This window comes from Bos mutus, chromosome 9 (genome assembly GCF_027580195.1).
Source record: "Bos mutus isolate GX-2022 chromosome 9, NWIPB_WYAK_1.1, whole genome shotgun sequence".
NCBI classification, from domain to species: domain Eukaryota; kingdom Metazoa; phylum Chordata; class Mammalia; order Artiodactyla; family Bovidae; genus Bos; species Bos mutus.
Window position 1 is genome coordinate 76794088 of NC_091625.1, and position 21132 is coordinate 76815219.

Sequence of the window (21132 nt, forward strand, 5' to 3'; positions counted from 1 at the left end):
CATTTTATGATGATATGGGCTTCCCAGATGATGTTAGTGGTAAAGAATCCACCTGCAATACAGGAGACACAGGTTTGATTCCTGGGTCAGGAAGATCCCCTGGAGGAGGGCATGGCAACACATGCTTGTATTCTTGCCTAGAGAATTTCGTGGACGGAGGAGCCTGGTGGACTACAGTCCAAAGGGCCGCAAAAGAGTCGGACATGACTGAAGTGACTAAGCATGCATAAGGATATAGTCATATTTGACTAGGGCCCACCCTAATGAACTCAACTTGATCATTTGCAAGGTGGCTCAGACGGTAAAGAATCTGCCTATAATGCAGGAGACCTAGGTTTGATCACGGAGTTGGAAAGATTCCCCTGGAGAAGTGAATGGCTACTCACTCCAGTCTTCTTGCCTGGGAAATCCCATGGACAGAGAAGCCTGGCAGGCTACAGTGCACAGTGTTACACAGAGTTGGACACGACTGAGCAACTAACACTTCTCACTTTTTTTATATTAAAATAATGTCACTTTTGCAAATACTGAGAATTAGGAATCCAACATATTTTGGGAGAGGGAGGGGACACAATTCACCCCATAACAGAGTATATGAGCTTTTTATGTTTATCAAAAAAAGATATTGGGTTCAAAAGGTTGAGAATGTTAAAAAGCTAAAAAGTCTAGCCTTTTTACATTGACTTTTTACTTTGGTTTCCTTGAGATACTCTCTAACTTGTTGACATACATCACAGCCTTTTAAGCTCTTGCTATAGAAAGAACTCCTATTCCCCACCCCACCTCCAAACACCCCTCAAATTCAACAAATCAGAGGATTCAGAGGTCTCACAGGGGTAGTTTCCTCACCATCAGTAAGTTTGGGCTCCCCAGATGAGTAATAGTCAACAGTAATTTTCCATGTAGTTTTCTTGAAAAACTAAGTTTATATCTGCAGAGAAAAAAAATAATTAACTTTATTTAAAAACCCGAATTATGCTAGCAACACCCACCCCATACATACACACAAAACACAGACATACACACTTGTGTGTGCATATACACAATTCAAGGCTGAGTCTGCTACAGAAGAGTTTTCGCAAAGGAGACAGTGAGGCTTGGGTTTGGGTCCTGCAGAGAGGATCCAGGTTGAACAGATGAAGAAGAACCTGGATGGAGTTCCTTACCATCCAGCCCCATGTGCCATGCTATGCTAAGTCGCTTCAGAAGTGTCCAACTCTTGGTGATCCTGTGGACTACCCGAGTCTCCTGCATTGCCAGGCAGGTTCTTTACCACTAGCGCAACCTGGGAAGCCCCTAGAGTCTTCTCTCTGCTCTAATTTCTTCTCCTGATTGTATGCAGGGCTGGTTTCCTCTCGTTAGTCCCTCACATAACCAGCTGTTTATTGCCTTCACAATATTTACTTTTCAATTTTTAATTATAATTTTAAACTTGTCTGCCTGTTTATTAATTGTTTTCCCCCATTAAACTCTGGGAGAGCAGAGACTAGCCTGGCCTACTCAGCATCTGGCACTAGTGCAGCCTTAATATTTGTTGAATGAATGAAAGGGTGAATGAATGAATTTATGATTGAGGGGTTGTGGCCTCAGAGACAAACTGTGCCTCTTTCAATATTTTTCAAGGTCAGACATTATGCCATTCCCACAGATCCTATGAATGAGTCCAGCATATCTTATCCCATGTTTTCATTGGAAGATGATAAGGACGCTCTGTTTAATCCTGCCATGTCTTGCTACCTATTGATGACAACTGCTGGTAAATGCTTGCTATTTATCAGCAATCAGATACTGATTGCATGATCTTCAGGGAAAGACCCTGCTACTGGGAAAAATTGAGGGCAGGAGAAGAGGGCAATAGAGGATGAGATGGTTGGATGGCATCACTGACTCAGTGGACACAAGTTTGAACAAACTCTTGGAGGTAGTGAAGGACAGGAAAGCCAGTCCAAAATCAAGGTATTGGCAGTCCACGAGGTTGCAAAAGTCAGACACGACTTAGTGACTAAACAACACCGGCAACAAGGAAAGATGGTGCAGGAAGGTCATGCTTGATTTTCAAGCAAGTCTCATTAAAATTTCACTCTCAGTTAATTAGCCAGTGAATAGCTACTTTATATATCTCACAAACTATCCATAGTTGGTCCCACTCTCTCTTGGAAATAATATTTAAAACAAGATAATAAATATTTCACAATTTTTAAAAGGGAACTAAGTATAACTCTAATGGCATGATTAGATTCTAAAGTTTAGTGAAAATATTTTATTGAAATATGATCTGTTTGCCCCCATGGTCATAGGACCATCAACATAGAACCCTTAAGAGCTACCCACTATGTTTGGGGATATTGGGAAATTTTATATGCTCTCAGAGTTATCTTTCCCTCAATGTAATCAGGGTAACATTTGGTCTGCTGAAAATAAGAAATTACTAATAGATTGCATTTCCATTCAAATAAAGACAGTATGTAGTAGGAAGGGAGAGTGAAGAGCATGATCCTTGGGTCTTAATATTTCTAAATCTCTGAGAGCAGACCCAGGATTAAACAGATACAGTGATAAATATAGAACTTAATCTGAGCCAGTTAATGATCTTCCATTAAGGTTATTTCAATTCAATAACAATGAAGTTTAATTACTATTTATTGAGTGCCTAGAAGGAACAAAATTTTGATGATGGGTTTCTTGGTATTCCTTAATTGTTCTCAGTTAAAAGCTCCGTTTCAGTTCTGAACATAATTCATGCTTACACATCTAACTCCCTGACCTAATCTTGGCTCCTCTATTCTTATAATCAAATTATGCTCTTTCAAATCATTCTCTTTCAAAATTCTGCTTAAGCCTCATCTCTTTTAAAAGCCTTCCCAGACTAATACCAATGGATGCCTCTGGTGGCATTTATCCCCACAATCTCTTTAATATAAGCAGAAATATTGACTCTCAAGAAGAGAAAGTATGAACTGTCATCTGCCCAACTTCCATTCCCCAAATTCCCCACAGATATACCTCAATATACCCAGACCAGTAGTCCTTATTCCTGAGTGCACATTAGGATGACACAAGGATCTTTAAAGAAGTTCTTTTTAGAAGATCAAGAAAAACCTAATTTGGGAGATCTTGGTCAGGCTAATTAAATCATAGTCTCTGAGGGTGAGGCTCTCACAGTTTATTTTATTTTTAAAAATTTTCAGATCATTTTAATATTGGTCTAAGGGTGAGACTCTGTACTGCACAAAGCAGGACTCTCAAGTACCCTAATACACCTGGCTATGTTTCTTACTTTGCTTTGTGAGTGTATGTGTATGTGCACACGCGCGTGCGCGCGTGTGTGTGTGTAATCTCACAGAATTACCATTTTATTTATTGGCCACACCATGTGGCATGCAAGATCTTAGTTCCCCAACCAGGGATAGAACTTGTGCCCCCTCAGTGGAATCGTTGTCTCAACCACTGGACCACCAGGGACACCCCTAGAATTACTAGTTTCAAAATTAAAACTCATAGGTCATCTCTTCCAATTACGTTTTTATTTTTGGAAATCTCCTGTAACGGACCTGGTATACTCAATCCATGAATAAAGCTCCATTTGAAAAATTTCAAGATTTACTAAGTAAAAGATGTTCAGAATATAATTATCTAGAAAGCAAGTGCAAGGGTGCTTTGTATTTGGAGGAGCAGATGAAAGTGAACCCAGAGACCAGTGGAACAGTGATGGTGTGGTGGCCACAGCTGGCTCTGAGATGTCAAGTTTGGCTCCTGGAATATTGACTGTGTCTCAGCTCTTCCTCCTTCAGCCTGTTTCCTTATTTGCAAACACGAGGACAGTAATGCCTCCAGGCTTGTTTTGAAGATTAAATTGGGTAAATAGTTGTGAAAGTAGATGATACATAGTTTAATTTTTTAACAGTTGTAAAATTGTGAGAACCTTCTTTCACTGACCTTAAAAAGGTAAAAAGAAAAAAACTATTTTGCATTTAAATAAGTATTTCTTTATTCTGCCAATTCTAATGATTTTTAAACATCTCAAAGTTTCCCAGCATAACCCGGGTTTTTTGGCCTTTTGGTTTCAAAAATGTGTCCATTTCTAGAAAGTATTCCAGCTTTCTAGAACTCAGTCTGCTCTATTCTTTGAAGCATGTGATAGAAATATATGCTCCGTTGTTGTTCAAAAGTAATTTATTGGTAATCTACGAGAGAACTAATCTACAGTGTTGAAAATATATCCCTTTCAAGATTTGTTTAGAGGAAGAAAAAATTAATTATTTGATGTAAACAAACTTCTTTATGAAGTTATGGTTATAAAAACCCAAAGCAGTTAGAGGACATTATGATTTATCCATCACAAATGAGGAAGAAGTGTTAGAAATGCAGTAGACTAAGGCTGTGTGTGTGTGCATGTGTGTATGTGTGTGTGCATGTGTGCATATGTGTGTGCGTGTGTGTGTGTGTGTGTGTGTGTGTGTGATGATATTTTCCTGATGGTCTTCTTTTTAGTTTGAGCCTGGAGGAAAGCAAATATCAAAGCTCTTTTCTCTTATGCCCAGGGCAGCCTATCAGAGGAAGAAAAACAACAGTAGATAAGATCTTAACTAGAGCAATGAGGGCAAGCACTTGCTTTTAACCTCAGATGCAAGGGAAGTGGTGGAGTTTCAGGGTGTTGTTTGTAAAGTCTAAAGTTTTGCCTGAGGCTGAAGTGATGCAGATGTCTCCCAAGGCCTCTCTGATTTTATGTGACAAATTCTAACATCAAGTTTATTGGGCTAAGAATTAAACAAAAATAAATGCCATTCCCTAATACTTTTTTAAGGAAAAAAATTCTTGGAAAAATTATTTCCCATTGTCTCCTATTCCCAAAGCCTTTCATCTGCTTGGTTTTAAGCTGGGGAGATTACAGAAATTGGAACAGTGTAAGAAATCGAGTGATGACAGTTGAATCTAGTTAGAGAGAGTGTAGCATTGTACTTGGGGGTAGTGGTGGTGGTTCAGTCACGAAGTTGGGTCTGACTCTTGGAATCACATGGACTGTAGCCCATCAGGCTCCTCTGTCCATAGGATTTTCCAGGCAAAAATACTGGAGTGGGTTGCCATTTCCTTATCCAGGAGATCTTCCCAACCCAGGGATCAATCTCACATCTCCTACATTGCAGGTGGATTCTTTACCATTGAGTCAACACTTAAATTTTAATTCCATATACCATATGCCTTGAATGTGAGTTGGAATAATGAGTTACGCTATTTACTTTGATTTAAAAGGCACTAATGGATATATACGTATGTATTTTATTTCACCTCTCTTAATTTTCTACTCTTCAGGCCTAGGATATCTTAAATTGTCACTCTAGCTTCTCAAAGATTTCTCCACAAATTATAACAAAGAATCTTCCAGACAGCAAAACTATGATCAATGGATAAAAATTATAAGTATGCAAGATTCACCACAACATACAAAGGAACTTTCTGTGAAAAAACATACAAAGGAACTTTCTGGGAAACAAAAATGTCCAATGAGTCTGCCTTCGATCACTGTCTTGGGAAGATTTCAAGTTAAGGCTAAATAATGAAGCAAGTTTGGAGTTGGCCTAAGGCTAAATGATCATTTGCTTCAGGACATAGTAGAAGGAATTCCAGGGCTCAGTAAGAGCTTAGATTGCAAAGTCTCCTCCCAATATAAGATTATATGATTTTGGGACTTCCCTGGTGGAGCAGTGGGTAAGAATCACTCTGCCAATGCAGAAGACAGAGGCTTGATCTCTGATTTGGGAAGATTCCACATGCTTCAGAGCAACTAGGCCCATGTGCTACAGCTACTGAGTCTGCATGCTGCAGCTACCGAAGTCAGCATGCCTAGAGCCTGTGCTCAGCAACAAGAGAAGCCACAGCACTGAGAAGCCCCTGAACTACACCAACGAGTAGCTCCTGCTCTCCACAACTAGAGAAAGCCTGCACAAAGCAAAAAGACAAATAAACAATTTAAAGTATTAATATACATTTTTAAAAGATTATATGACTTTGGATAAAATAAATTTGACACAGAATACTTTGGTTTCTACCACCTTTCTGATTTTAGATGATAATTCATCAAGCTTTTATGAATAAGGCATTAACTTACAACTGAGAGAATGGTGAATATGGCCTATTTGCAAGCTGGAGACCCTCTTGCTGTGTTTTGAGAGTTTCTTAGTTTTAAAAACTGAAGTATCACTCATATTTATTGTCTCGGATTCCTTTTACACGTATTCCCTTGGTCCTATTATATCTTAGCTGCCAATATATTCTTCTGTTTCATGTTTTATCTATTCACTATGTTCAATTATACCTGAAGACGGGGTACTTTAATGGTGGATTGACTTCCATGGCAGGCTAGAGTGAAACCATATACATCATTTCACCAATAACTTCTGCGTACTGTGTCCCGTGTCCACTGCAGACATTAGGATGGCCGAAAGGGTCTATCATTGGTGCTTCGGATGAAAAATATATTGCACGAAACATAATTTAGTCCTTTTAACTTATTAGAAGCTATTTCAAAACTGATAGCAAAGTTTATTTCTTACCAAAATGTAAGGGGAGGCCGCAGATAAAATCGAGTCTTTCTCCCCGATGCCTGGGCATCCCACACGTTGAGATAACAGCTGGCATAGGATATTAATAGATAGCCATTGTCCTGGCACCTGGCTGGGGAATCACAGTCTGAGACTATAACCAGGGCAGCTGCAGGTTCTTGTCAGTTTTTTCTGAGCCACAGAAATGAGAAAAATAATCATTTTAGAAATATATAACATACTGGCCCTCATGAAATACTTCCAATACTCAGGAAAAATAAATGAAGTACATTTTAAAATTATTTCGAACAGTCTCTAAACTATTTAGTCTATTTTTCTACTGGTGGCTCAGTCGGTAAGGAACCTGCCTGCAATTCAGGAGATTCCGTTGGATCCCTGGATCAGGAGGCTCCCCTGCAGAAGGAAACAGCAACCCATTCCAATATTCTTGCCTGGAAAATTCCATCAACAGAAGAGCTTGGCAGGCTACACACAGTCCATGGGGTCGCAAGAGTGGTCATGACTTAGTGACTAAACCACCCACCCTACTATCTTAAGAATAAAGAATATTGATTGTAAAGAAAATCAAACTAGAAGAGGTATTGGAGTAAGAGGAAAATATGGGGCTAAACACTGATATTTGAATATGTATAAACATTGTGTGGTTTACCAATTCCAAATAAAATAGGGATGCAGTTATGAAAAAAAGAAAAAGTATGAAAAAGCTTGTTTTGAGAAGAAAATTAAACTAGTATTGAAGACCTGTTATACACCCCAGATAAAAAGATGCTACTGAATTTCTTCCACACCCTTCCTTCTCTCTCCTTTCATTTTATTCCATCCCCTTCCACTGCCCTCTTTCTTCCCTTTTCCTTCTCTCTCCTTTGCTTTCACAAAGATTTCCTAAAATTGTCAAATCTATAAAGTCGAGGAGAAAGCAGCCCTCATAGAGTTGCCACTGCACTCAGGGAGTCTGTATGTTCGTAAATAATTCAAAAAATAATTTATAACAGATCCAAGGGAAAAGTGAATTACAAAAAAGCCTGGCGGGTATTGAGGGCTGGGAGAGACTGCACCCTTCCGGAAGTCGGCGCAGGTCAGACAGTGGAAATGGCGGTGGGAATAGAAAGGAAGGGCGTTTACTTATGGGAGACTGGAGAGGCAGAATCCACAGCATCTGGACTCTTCGTGGATGAAGTGGGGCGAGTGAGGGGGAGACAAAGATGGCTGCAACTTTTCAGTGATCTTTACTGGTCCGTCACAGAGTTAGGAAATGGATGTGCCTGTCCTCTCAGGGCCACTTCTGTTCTTGCCCCACTCCAGCTGTGAAGTAGGATCAAACACAACTATTGGTTCCCCCAAAGGAAATCCACCCCAGAAGCCAGTGTTTAGAGGCTGATGATACTCCTGGGTGTTCTTTGGAAGGAATGATGCTAAAGCTGAAACTCCAGTATTTTGGCCACCTCATGCAAAGAGTTGACTCATTAGAAAAGACTCTGATGCTGGGAGGGATTGGGGGCAGGAGGAGAAGGGGATGACAGAGGATGAGATGGCTGGATGGCATCACTGACTCGATGGACGTGAGTCTGAGTGAACTCTGGGAGTTGGTGATGGAGAGGGAGGCCTGGTGTGCTGCAATTCATGGGGTCACAGAGAGTCAGACACGACTGAGCGACTGAACTGAACTGAACTGAACTGTACAGGAGGTTTTATATTGTGTCTTGTGTGTATATGGAGACTGGGGCGGATTGTTATGCGGCAAGTCATTTCCTTGTAAGGGGCAAGTCTTCTCCCTCAAATTTTGTTTCTCCCTCAGAATTTACTCCCTTCTGTCCCCACAACTGATGCGTCTCTGTCTCCCTGACTTTCCTCTTCTCTCCCTTGCATAACACTTCCATCTTCCTCCCCTTCTTGGTCTCCTCCCCACCCACCTTTCCCCTCCCTCTGCACAGAAATATATCTCATCACCCCACCTCCTCACCCTCACTTAATACAGTCTCCAAGTGTCTGTAGTACCAAGGATGACTTCATTTGTGCTCAACAAACAAAAGATCCTTAAGCTGAAAGATCCACCCTCTTTACAGGGTGGCAGATGGATTTGAAATACTCAATTTTTATTTCTATCACACACAAAAATTTGTCAACCTTAGTATCTAAAAGCACTGCTGCATGCAGATCTTAAATATCATTTTGTAATCTTGGCAGCCAATCAAAGGTTCTGGGAAATAATAGAATCAATGCAAATGGTTCCCAGTGCTCTCTGACTGGTGGTGGGCAAGTAGATTTTTCATCTGTGCCAATCTTTATTGTTTTGCTTATTTTTATCTGCAGAGATTTGGGAAAGGCTACCCACTACAGTATTCTGGCCTGGAGAATTCCATGGGCTGTATAGTCCATTGGGTCACAAAGAGTTGGACACGATTGAGTGATTTTCACTTTCACTTTACTTTTTGTTATGTTAGTCCCAATCACCTTGCTATGGAGGTCTTTCTGCCACTCACTTGTCTAGTTCACCCAGGCTGCCCTGTATCTGTTGATGAGGAAGCTAGTCATGGTACAAAGAGCTGGAAAATACTACTTCCCTATCACACAGGTTTGAATACTGAAGAGAAATACTATCTTCATAAAAACAACCATAAAAGCTTTTGCAATTCTTTTTGCTTTCCTTTCCCTTCAAGACAAATCTTGTCACCCCTTTTTACTGAATTTGCTTAGAAATTTAAGACTCTTTGATACCAGATGTATTAATTTTTTCTTTTATATTGACAGCTTCCTTTTCTGTTTGCTCTTTCTTTTTCTAATATCAGGTGGAAATCAAACTCATGACCCTATCATTTTTTTAAAAATGCAGGTTAGCATGGAATCAGAACTTATCTCCCAAATTCCTTTTGCTCTGTGGTCTTGGATTTCTGAAGGAGCCTACTATAAACCTGATATAACTCTAACCTCTCATTGATTCTGTGGGCATCCACATCTCATATTAGTAGACTCCTTTATTCTAAATTTATTATTCATTATATTTAATATTCCAGGTGAACTGAGATATGTACACTACAGAGAAAATGAGAATCTTTCAATTGAAGGTATATTTTGATTTTTAAAAACATTTATTTATTTATTTTTGGCCACGTCAGGTCTTGGTGTGATGTGTGGACTCAGTAGCCCCATGGCATGTGGGATCTTAGTTCCCCGACCAGGGACTGAACCCTCATCCCCTGCATTGGAAGGCTGATTCTTAACTATTGGACCACCAGGGAAGTTCCAGTGTTTTGATTTTTTTAATGTGAATTTTACCATAATGAGAATGGCCTTTTAAAACAATATTCCATCCATAATGAAGGTTAAGAAGGTTAAGTATTTGCAAAATACTTGCATATTTCCTTTGGAAATTGAAGTTCCCAGAATCTCTCCTCAATGATGAGAGTGATTCCTCCTCAAACTGCTCCAATAGTTTGAATAATGAAATTGCAGTTGTGTCCCCTCTGTTCCTCTATAGCACTTTACGCATATTTCTATCACATTATAATGAATTTTTCTGCTTAAGTGAACCCGTGGAAAATTGCGAACTGGACTTTGAGGATAAGCCATCAGCACACACTGAGTAGTGCTGTAAGAAATAGACCTACTCCTTTGCTGTAAGGATATTATTGAGGATGCTCTTCAGGATATCAGTAGTGTTAACTTGAGGGCTTTTCTGTTTGGCCTTATATCAGGGTTAGCTATATTTTTCCTGAGCAGTTGGTTGCTTTTATCTGGTAGAACCCGTGCATTGTGTTTCTTCTTTTACAGAGGTTGCCAAAAAACTTAGAGCCAAATTCCTGGTGGATCCTTAGCAAACACATGTAGGCCTTCATTGTATTTATTTTGTGTATTAGTCTACCTCTGTTGTATGGTTCCTTCATTGCTTTCCCTTTGCATCTTTCTCATTTTCTACTGATATACTTCATTTTCTTTTGTTGGACATCTTTTTGTTCTCTATAAGACCTTTTGAAGAAAAACACAAGAATGAAGACAGCGTCTGTAGGTATCTCACCAGGCTCTGAGCACCCTGAGAGTGGACTGGGTTTGTTTCTTCATCACTGCACTTGGATCTGGCACAAACCTTCATTATATGTTCAGTAAACATTTTTAAAATAAAGCAAATTAAGTTGCCATTATAGAAAAGAATCATCTAGTAATTTGATCCATGGCTAAACAGCCATGTGGTAAGATGAAGGGAAAAGATTGTGAATCAAATTATCACTTGTAGACAAAAGGCAGAAGATATACTGTATATGAATCAAAGATAAATTAGATGAACTAAATCCAAAGTTCCTTCTGTTTTACCTGTTCATATTATGATGATGACACTTTTGTGACTTATAAATGAATGGTCTTGCTATTCATCTATGACAGGGCTTTGCATAAAATTCAGTTCAGTTTAGTTCAGTCGCTTAGTCACGTCCGACTCTTTGCGACCCCATGAATCGCAGCACGCCAAGCCTCCCTGTCCATCACTCCCAGAGTTCATTCAGACTCATGTCCATCAAGTCAGTGATGCCATCCAGCCATCTCATCCTCTGTCATCCCCTTCTCTTCCTGCCTCCAATGCCTCCCAGCATCAGAGTCTTTTCCAATGAGTCAACTCTTCGAATGAGCTGGCCAAAGTACTGGAGTTTCAGCTTTAGCATCATTCCTTCCAAAGAAATCCCAGGGCTGATCTCCTTCAGAATGGACTGGTTGGATCTCCTTGCAGTCCAAGGGACTCTCAAGAGTCTTCTCCAACACCACAGTTCAAAAGCATCAATTCTTCAGCACTCAGCCTTCTTCACAGTCCAACTCTCACATCCATACATGACCACAGGAAAAACCATAGCCTTGACTAGATGGATCTTTGTTGGCAAAGTAATGTCTCTGCTTTTGAATATGCTATCTAGATTGGTCGTAACTTTCCTTCCAAGGACCAGAAAAATACATGTTGAGTAGTTAAATCTACTTCTCTGGATACTAGGTTGAGAAATAGAATCACCTAGAAAGCTAAGCAGAAAGTGTCTGGCACTTATTTCATCTCAGACTGAAACCTAAAAATGTCTTGAGAAATTGGGATTATTGGGATTATTGATTTAATCCAGAATTGGTACAAAAGACATCTAGCTCACTGAGCAGCGTTTTTTAATGGCAAAATGCCCAACATTACATAGAACTTTCAAATCTTGATTAGTAATAAAATAATTTTGATCTTTAAAAGCAAACAAAACAATATGGTAATATGGTTCTTTTTTATCCTTATGGGCTTTCCCACAGTAGAATATGCTACCAATTTATTAATGAGTATTGGAATTCATGGTATCAATCTAAACCAAATAAGATATTGATGAGATTGCCCTTCTTTAAGATCAAAGACTTGTGTCTATAGGGTCTATGATTTCTTCCTTCAAAATGTCTGTCATGTACATCCTTTCCTCTGGGTTCCGCTGTTGACCTCCTAATCCCAAACTCTCATGATCTCATCCCCAGAATGGTGCAGTAGATTTTCTTCTGGCTTCTGAGTCGCCACTTTTTCTATCCTGTCAGTCCTGAATGTTACTGTCAGACTATTCTTCCAAAAATACTATTTTCATCTTATTATTTTTTATCTAGTAACTTGTTATAACTTCTTATACCCACACAAATCAACTTCAAACTTTTGGGCAAAGAAAGCATTGTTTCTTATGATCTTCCATTCTGGTTTCCAGCTGTGTACACCAGAGTGCGCTCTGTAGCAATCTTAGCATCCGCATGGGTCCCTGGTTTTGACTGTCCCTTTAAAGTACCCGTATTTGCACACAACAGGAAGTAGGGTGTGGTTTGTTCTTGGATGAGACTAAAGTTGTGTGCTGAAAACAGTTTATCCTTGACCTAGAACCAGTGCTGCTTTTAGGAAAAAAACTTGTTTACAATTGAAGTGAAAAGTTAAATAGCATTTTCAGTTAAAAGGAGGGTGTTTGAGTAGCAACAAGGAAAGCAAACTTTAAATTCTTCTGCTAATAAAAATGATGATGGCTATATGTATTAAGAACTTACTATGTGCTAGGCACTACACAAATGTTATCTACCTTAACTCTGAAATAGATACCATTATTATCTCTGTTTCACAAATAAGTTGTCCAAGGTCACACAGTAAGCCAAGCCTGAAATCTGGGAAATTTGGCTGCAAGAATAGTTTCCTAACCACACAACTATAACAGCTCTTGGTGGTGGTGGTTTAGTTGCTAAGTTGTGTCTGACTCTAGCGACCCCATGAACTGTAGCCCGCCAGGCTTCTCTGGCCATGAAATTTCCCAGGCGAGAATACTGGAGTGGGTTGCCATTTCCATCTCCAGAAGATCTTCCTGACTCAGGGACTGAACACATGTCTCCTACATTTCATGCATATTCTTTCCTGCTGAGCCATTAGGGAAGCCCTATAATAACTCTTTCAGTTCAGTTCAGTTCAGTTGCTCAGTCGTGTCCAACTCTTTGCGACCCCATGAATTGCAGCACACCAGGCCTCTCTGTCCATCACCAACTCCCGGAGTTCACTCAAACTCACGTCCATCGAGTCAGTGATACCATCCAGTCATCTCATTCTCTGTCGTCCCCTTATCCTCCTGCCCACAATCCCTCCCAGCATCAGGGTCTTTTCCAATGAATCAACTCTTTGCATCAGGTGGCCAAAATATTGAAGTTTCAGCTTCAGCATCAATCCTTCCAATGAACATTCAGGACTGGTCTCCTTTAGGATGGACTGGTTGGATCTCCTTGCAGTCCAAGGGACTCTCAAGAGTCTTCTCCAACACCACAGTTCAAAAGCATCAATTCTTCGGCGCTCAGCTTTCTTCACAGTCAACTCTCACATCCATACATGACCACTGGAAAAACCATAGCCTTGACTAGATGGACCTTTGTTGACAAAGTAATATCTCTGCTTTTCAATATGCTATCTAGGTTGATCATAACTTTCCTTCCAAGGAGTAAGTGTCTTTTAATTTCATGGCTGCAGTCACCATCTGCAGTGATTTTGGAACCCCCCAAAATAAAGTCTGACACTGTTTCCACTGTTTCCCCATCTATTTCCCATGAAGTGATGGGACCAGATGCCATGATCTTCATTTTCTGAATGTTGAGCTTTAAGCCAACATTCACTCCTCTTTTACTTTCATCAAGAGGCTTTTGAGTTCCTCTTCACTTTCTGCCATAAGGGTGGTGTCATCCACATATCTGAGGTTATTGATATTTCTCCCAGAAATCTTGATTCCAGCTTGTGCTTCTTCCAGCCCAGCGTTTCTCATGATGTACTCTGCATAGAAGTTAAATAAGCAGGGTGACAATATACAGCCTTGACGTACTCCTTTTCCTATTTGGAACCAGTCTGTTGTTCCATGTCCAGTTCTAACTGTTGCTTCCTGACCTGCATATAGATTTAGAACCTAAATCTAGTATCCACCCTGAAACCCGAGAAATGGCTGCTCTGGGAAATAACTTTGGGCTTATGTTGTAGAAGAAATGCCATCTATCTGGAAAAAAAAATTATTTATTTTTTTTAAACAAAATTGTGATTTATCATGGGCCCAAAGCCAGCCTAGATGGTCATGTCCCCACCTTGCTTCCATTTTTGTCTGGTTCCTCCCGTATTGTTCAGCAGACATGTTTCACAAAGAAACCCCACAGTTTAGAGAGCAGTATTTTATTCCAAATCAGACCATTCGCCTCAGTACTACAGATTAGAGTGCAGTGGGATTACTCTGTAGTAAAGTCCATGCAGTGATCCTTTGTGAGAGCCTCTTGACTAAACCCAATTTGACAGTTTTAATGGCATAAAAAATGGCTCAAGTCAGAAAGACTAGAATCAGTGTCTCCCATTTAAAGACGCTTCCAACATAAATGTGTCACAGAAATGTGATATGAGTAGAGAGAACTGACTAGACAGTCAACGGAGCGTGGGAAAGCCTATGCCGAGAATTCATATCTAAAGAGACATTGGCCATGAGATGTTGCCTCAGTTGCCTATTACAGTGTAATCAAGTCCTAGTGACTCAAAGAGCCAGTTTTCACACTTCTTTCTAGCCTTGTATCCAATGGCTCATGTTGGTAGCCTAAACTCGGCCATACTAGGAGCACCCTGGGCAGGTGCAAACACTTGAAGTTGTGACTCCTTCCTTTCCCCTCTTCAGCGGTTTAACAAAAGTACCTCCCCCTAGAACAGCAGCTGTGTACTACTTCTTACAATTCTGTGAGTTGGCTGGGCTCATCTGGCCAATCTGCTTTATATGGTGATACTATGGTGACTTTTATGGCTGCCTGCAGCTAGGATAGGATTTCTCAAGTTTGGCATTATATTTGGAGCTAGATAATTCTTTGTGGTGGAGGTTATCCTGTACATTGCAGGATTTTAGCTGCATCTTTGGCTTCTACCTACTCAGTGCTACAAGGGACAACCAAAAATGCAGGGTAAAATTTCTCAGGATGAGAACCATTGACCCAGGAGCTTGGCTGAGGCTGAAACATCAAAGATTGTTCCTTTTCTTCCAGTTGTCAAGGATCCTTTGTTAAAGGAAAATGTATTCCTGAAACTTGTCTAAGATGGCTATATTAGTGGCTCAGTCATGTCCGACTCTTAGCATCCCCTTGGACTGTAGCCTGCCAGGCTCCTCTGTCCATGAGATTTCCCAGGCAAGGATACTAGAATGGGTAGCTGTTCCCTTCTCCAGGGGATCTTCCCAACCCAAGGATTGAACCCAGGTCTTCTGTATTGCAGGCAGATTCTTTGCTGTCTGAGCCACCAGGAAAGCCCTATAAGATGGGTCAGTTCAGTTCGTCGCTCAGTCGTGTCCGACTCTTTGCGACCCTATGAATAGCAGCACGCCAGGCCTCCCTGTCCATCACCAACTCCCGGAGTTCACTCAAACTTACATCCATCGAGTCAGTGATGCCATCCAGTCATCTCATCCTCTGTCGTCCCCTTTGCCTCCTGCCCCCAATTCCTCCCAGCATCAGGGTCTTTTCCAACGAGTCAACTCTTCGCGTGAAGTGGCCAAAGTACTGGAGTTTCAGCTTTAGCATCATTCCTTCCAAAGAAATCCCAGGGCTGATCTCCTTTAGAATGGACTGGTTGGATCTCCTTGCAGTCCAAGGGACTCTCAAGAGTCTTCTCCAATACCACAGTTCAAAAGCATCAATTCTTCGGCGCTCAGCTTTCTTCACAGTCTAACTCTCACATCCATACATGACCAATGGAAAAACCATAGCCTTGACTAGATGGACCTTTGTTGGCAAAGTAATGTGTCTGCTTTTCAATGTGCTATCTAGGTTGGTCATAACTTTCCTTCCAAGGAGTAAGCGTCTTTTAATTTCATGGCTGCAGTCACCATCTGCAGTGATTTTGGAGCCCCCCAAAATAAAGTCTGACACTGTTTCCACTGTTTCCCCATCTATTTCCCATGAAGTGATAGGACCAGATGTCATAATCTTCTTTTTCTGAATGTTGAGCTTTCAGCCAAGCTTTTCACTCTCCTCTTTTACTTTCATCAAGAGGCTTTTTAGTTCCTCTTCACTTTCTGCCATAAGGGAGGTTTCATCTGCATATCTGAGGTTAGTGATATTTCTCCCAGCAACGGTTAGTCAGACTTTATTCAGGGGGACTACTACATGGGGAGAGAGATTGGGCTCCACTCCAAATACAGCAAGAAAAGTAGGAATTTATAGCCACAGAGCAGGGTTGCGGGGTCAGTGGATGGAAAAATTACTGAGAGGAAACATCAGGGGTCGAGACACTGGCTAAACCAACTTGATAGGATTCTTGCTGAAGGCAGCCTGGGCAATAAAAGACCAAGCATGGAATATTCTTGATAAACTGACTCAGCATGATTCTTACTAAAACTAAACTAAGTAGACCAAGGACAGAACCCGAGATTAGAGTCCCATCAGCAAGAGGACTCTGAGGAGTCTAACTCAACTTTGGTCAACAAAAGAGTCTTTGTCATCTCCGTGTGGACTCATCATTCCGCAGTCCAGTTCAAGCTGCTTCACAGCACAGTGTCTAGCTTTAAGACAATAAGAGCAAATGCTAACTGGAGCAACATCACTTTCACTGTATTTTTAATTGGTCAAAGCAAGTCACAACTCCAGGTCAGATTGGAGGGGAGGGGAAATAGACTCATCGTCTTGAAGAGAGGAGTAATAAACTATAGTCATCTTTAATCCATATGGTACCATATTTACATTTACAAGTATAATCTGCAGAAGGAAAGGAAATCTTGCGAGACAACTGTATTCAAGATCAGTCAAAATTAACTCCAGAAATATACATAACAGCCCTTATAAGTGGACTAATGGTGAACCTGATTATTCATGAGTTGACAAAGAAGAGAAATGTTACCATACTCTGGGGGTACAGGTGTTTATTTTCAGATTCTATTGTATTTATTATAGCAAAGGTTCTGAACAAGTTGGATGCCACTTCTGGTTGTAATACTGGCAAAGACATTTTCCCACTGGAAAAATAAATAGTCCTTAGTAGGTTGCTGATACTAATTTTTTGTTCTTCAGTGGAATAATGATAGTCAAAAAGATGTTCCTGAAAATGGAAGCAGTATTGTGAATTTTGACTGTTTTATATCAGTTACAATTAATGTTTTATGCATCCTTGTCATTATAACAGTTAGAGTTTATAGAGTTTTTAAGGATCTTTCCCAAGACGTTTTCTAAAGAACTGATTGTTTACAAGAGGGATCACTGTCTATTTTCGTTTGAATTTTCACATTTGTATCTTTTCACTAGAATGCTAGTGTTAGGAGCAGGTATTTTTTGCTCTAAGGAACTGCTGCTGCTGCTGCTAAGTCGCTTCAGTTGTGTCCGATCCTGTGAGACCCCATAGACAGCAGCCCACCAGGCTCCTCCATCCATGGGATTTTCCAGGCACGAGTACTGGAGTGGGTTGCTATTTCCTTCTCCACTCTAAGGCACTATTTTCCCAGAAAAAGCAGAATTCTAGTTTCACAGAATGTTAATGGGTATTACACATAAAGGAATTTATAGGTTGTATAAGCTCAGGAAATTCTAAGTTAGGAGTAAGCAGGTTTCTTTACTGCTGGATTTCTTAGGGTGTTTACTATAGTAGTGTATATTATAACTCATAAAATATACAGTGTTTCTTAGACTTATTTAACCATAGAAATAGAGGCACATCTTACATAACTAGTGTTCCTCAGGGTACCCCTGGTAGAAATTATATGCTAGATGAAAATAAAGGAGCAAGAAAAATTTTGAGAATTCTATTTAAGATCAATCAAAATTTACTCCCCAAACAGGCAGAACAGTAGCCTTAGCACTTAAAAATAGCTGTCCTTGAAGCAGGCACTTGAATCCAATAATGTACTATACTGTGCTTGTTCTAAACATCAGAAGTGTTTTGAACACAGAGGACTGAAACAGTTTAAAAATCATTTTGCAAAAGTTATTTTACATTCATGAAATTTAGTCCTCAAAGATTTCGTTGAAACAGTAATTCAGAAAGAAAGAACCGGAACAAGTTTGTACATTTTCTTACTCTTTTTTTTTTGTCACATTGACAAAGAAAAGTTGTTTATGGTGTATAGAGATCAATGTTTGGATATATGTAAACATGATGAAATGATTACCACATTCCATCCTTCTTACAAACTAAATTTGAAGCATTAGGAATTAGAATTTGGATGACAAGCAGTATATTAACATACTTGTGGGCAACTTCTCAGATAGTTTTCAGCGATGCCCATATCCTGGTATTCATGTCTTGTATGATCTTCTCCTCCTGACTGTAGGCTGAGCTTAGTGAGTTTCTTCTAAGGAACAGAGTGCAGCAAAGGTGATGGATATTACTTCTGAGATTAGGTTGCAAGTGACTGGCTTCTGTCTTGCTTACTCTTTCCTGCTCTCTGACATACTCAGATGAGGCTGCTGCCCTCTGTGAGGAGGCTCACATGAAAAGGAATTGAGGGAGTCCTCAGGCCAGCAGCTCCGAGGAGCTGAATCCTGCAACAACCTCAGGAGTGAATCTGGAAGCAGATCATCCCCCAGTTAAGCTTTGACTTGACAGGACTGCATCCCTGTTGACACCTGAACCTGGCCTTGTGAGAGACCCTGAGCCTGAGGACCCTGCTAAGCCATGCCTAGATTCCTGATGCAGAAGCTGTGAAAGAATGTGTTTGTTGTTCTGAGCTACTAAATGGTGGGGCAATTTGGTAGGCAGCAATACAACTAGAAGACCAATGCTGTTTTATCTGAGTCAAACCCTGCAGATAGCGGAAGAAAAGACTAAAGCATTGTGGTGAAATCGTGCTTTATAGTGGCAGTGTAGAAAAATCCTGATTTAATTGGGAGAAACAAAGAGGATCTTGAAGATGAAATCTAGGTGAGAGGAGTCTTGAAATTTTCTGTGCCAGTTTAGGAGGAGATAGAGGGTGTAGAAAGTGATAATAGTGTGGTCACTGCAATTGCTGAAGAAGATATGGTTGTCATAGGGCTCCTTGTTATACAAAACTAGCCTCCAAGAGATGACCTTTTGGTTTAACTATTACGCTAGTTAATAGGGGAAGGATGTTAGGCTACCATGAACATGGTAATATGGTTTATTTATTTATTTTTGGCTGTGCTGGGTCTTCGTTGCTGTGTGGGCTTTTCTGTAGTTGCAGCAAGCAGGGGCTACTTTTCTTGGTGGTGCATGGTCTTCTACTGTGGTGACTTCTCTTGCTGTGGAGCTCAAAGCGGGTGGGCTTCAGTAGTTGAGGCTCCCGGCCTCTAGAGCACAAGTTCAATAGCTGTGGCTCATGGGCTTATCTGCTTTGCAGCACGTGGGATCTTCCCGGATCAGGGTTGAACCCACGTCTCCTGCATTGCCAGGTGGATTCTTTACCACTGAGCCACCAGGGAAGCCCCTCATGTGGTTATAGAAGGTTCTTCTCCTTCCTGTCCCCTCACCATGACCTCAGGTTTGGACCGTTCCTTTTAGATGTTCTTCTATACGTTGTTTTATTCCACAAATCTGTATCAAATACTTACTGTCTGCTCGGCACTGTTTTAGGCACTGAAGATTCCATGAAGAAATCCTCACCCTCTTGAAATCTACCTTCTAGTGAGGAAAGACAGTAAACAAAGTAAATAAACACTGACATATCATATAGGAACAAAAAGAAAAAACATGTAGTTTAGTTATTCGGTACTACTGGGGAAAAAGAAAGCAAGCAAAGGAGAGAGGGAGGGAGTTCTAGTTTTCTTACCAGTTATCAAGGTCTGGAGTCTAATCAGCTGCGTGTCCACTGCTACACTGGGCCCACTGTAATCTGATTATATTCCAGTTCAACTTGACAAACCACCAGAGTCTCTAAGGCTTTCTCTCTCCCTTTGGATGCACCATTCTTATACTCGACTACATGGCATGCGGGATCTTAGTATCCAACCAGGGTAAAGGAGAAGCTATTTCCAAAGGAAAAAAAACTGGTGCAAAGAGATAATATACATTGTTCAAGGTATCTTTACTTGAAGTGATATTAGCAGATCAGGCTAACTCTGGCCCAAATCAATCAGTTCACTCTCAGAGTTCAGAAGTGAAAGTGAAAGTCGCTCAGTCACATCTGACTCTTTGTGACCCCAGGGACTTAGTCTGCCAGGCTCCTCTGTCCACGGAATTTTCCAGGCCAGAATACTGGAGTGGGTAGCTGTTTTCTTCTCCAGGGGATCTTCTCAACTCGGGGGGTTGAACCGAGGTCTCCTGCATTACAGGCAAATTCTTTACCATCTGAGCCACAGGGAAGCCTGAGAGTTCAGAAGCAAGCACAAATTTCAAACAGGAAGCCAAACAGAACAGCCACATTGAAACAATGACCACTTATTCTCATCCAGCCCTGAAGATTAGCTTGTTGGCCCTTTTCTCAAGGGTGTAAATTGTTTAGCTTAGTGACCTTGGTTTGTTGCTGTGTTTTATTTAATTGTACAAAGACCTGAGTGATGGAGTGGGTGATGAAGTTTGGGGGAAGGAGGTAGAGGTACAATTTTTTGAAGTTTATTTCAGAGCACATGAGTTGATCAGGGAAATTAACGAAGCCATGGGTGGATGTGCAGAACACAGTAGCTTCCTTGGTTTCTTAGAGCTCTTCATGTTTCCTCTGGAAGTATCTGAGGACAGGGCTTTGTGTCACCTCTGCCATCTTGTGCTTTTTAGCCTGGTTCTGTCTTTCCTTTTCCTGCCTCCCTCCTTTGTTCTGTCTCTCCCTCTCTTCCTCCCACCTTCAGAAATGATGGGGAAAATGGAAAGATAAGAGGGCTAGAACAGTAGGAGTTCTGTAAAATTCCACATGTTGTATGGAAGTAAAAAATGGAATCCTTTAACCCTATCTAAGTTATATTTTTAACATTTTGATTTTAGCACTTTTTGTTGTTGTTGTTGCAATAAAATCGGAACTATTGCCTGTCTGTCAAATTTGACTAAGGCTAAAAATAGGCTAGCTAGGTTGAGCATGAAAGAAGTGGCCCAGCTTCTCCTTCCTCCCTTTCATTTTGTTTCAGTTTGAATGAGAAGGAGGTGGCTCACACAATGAACAAGAACAGCAACTGGCTGGGT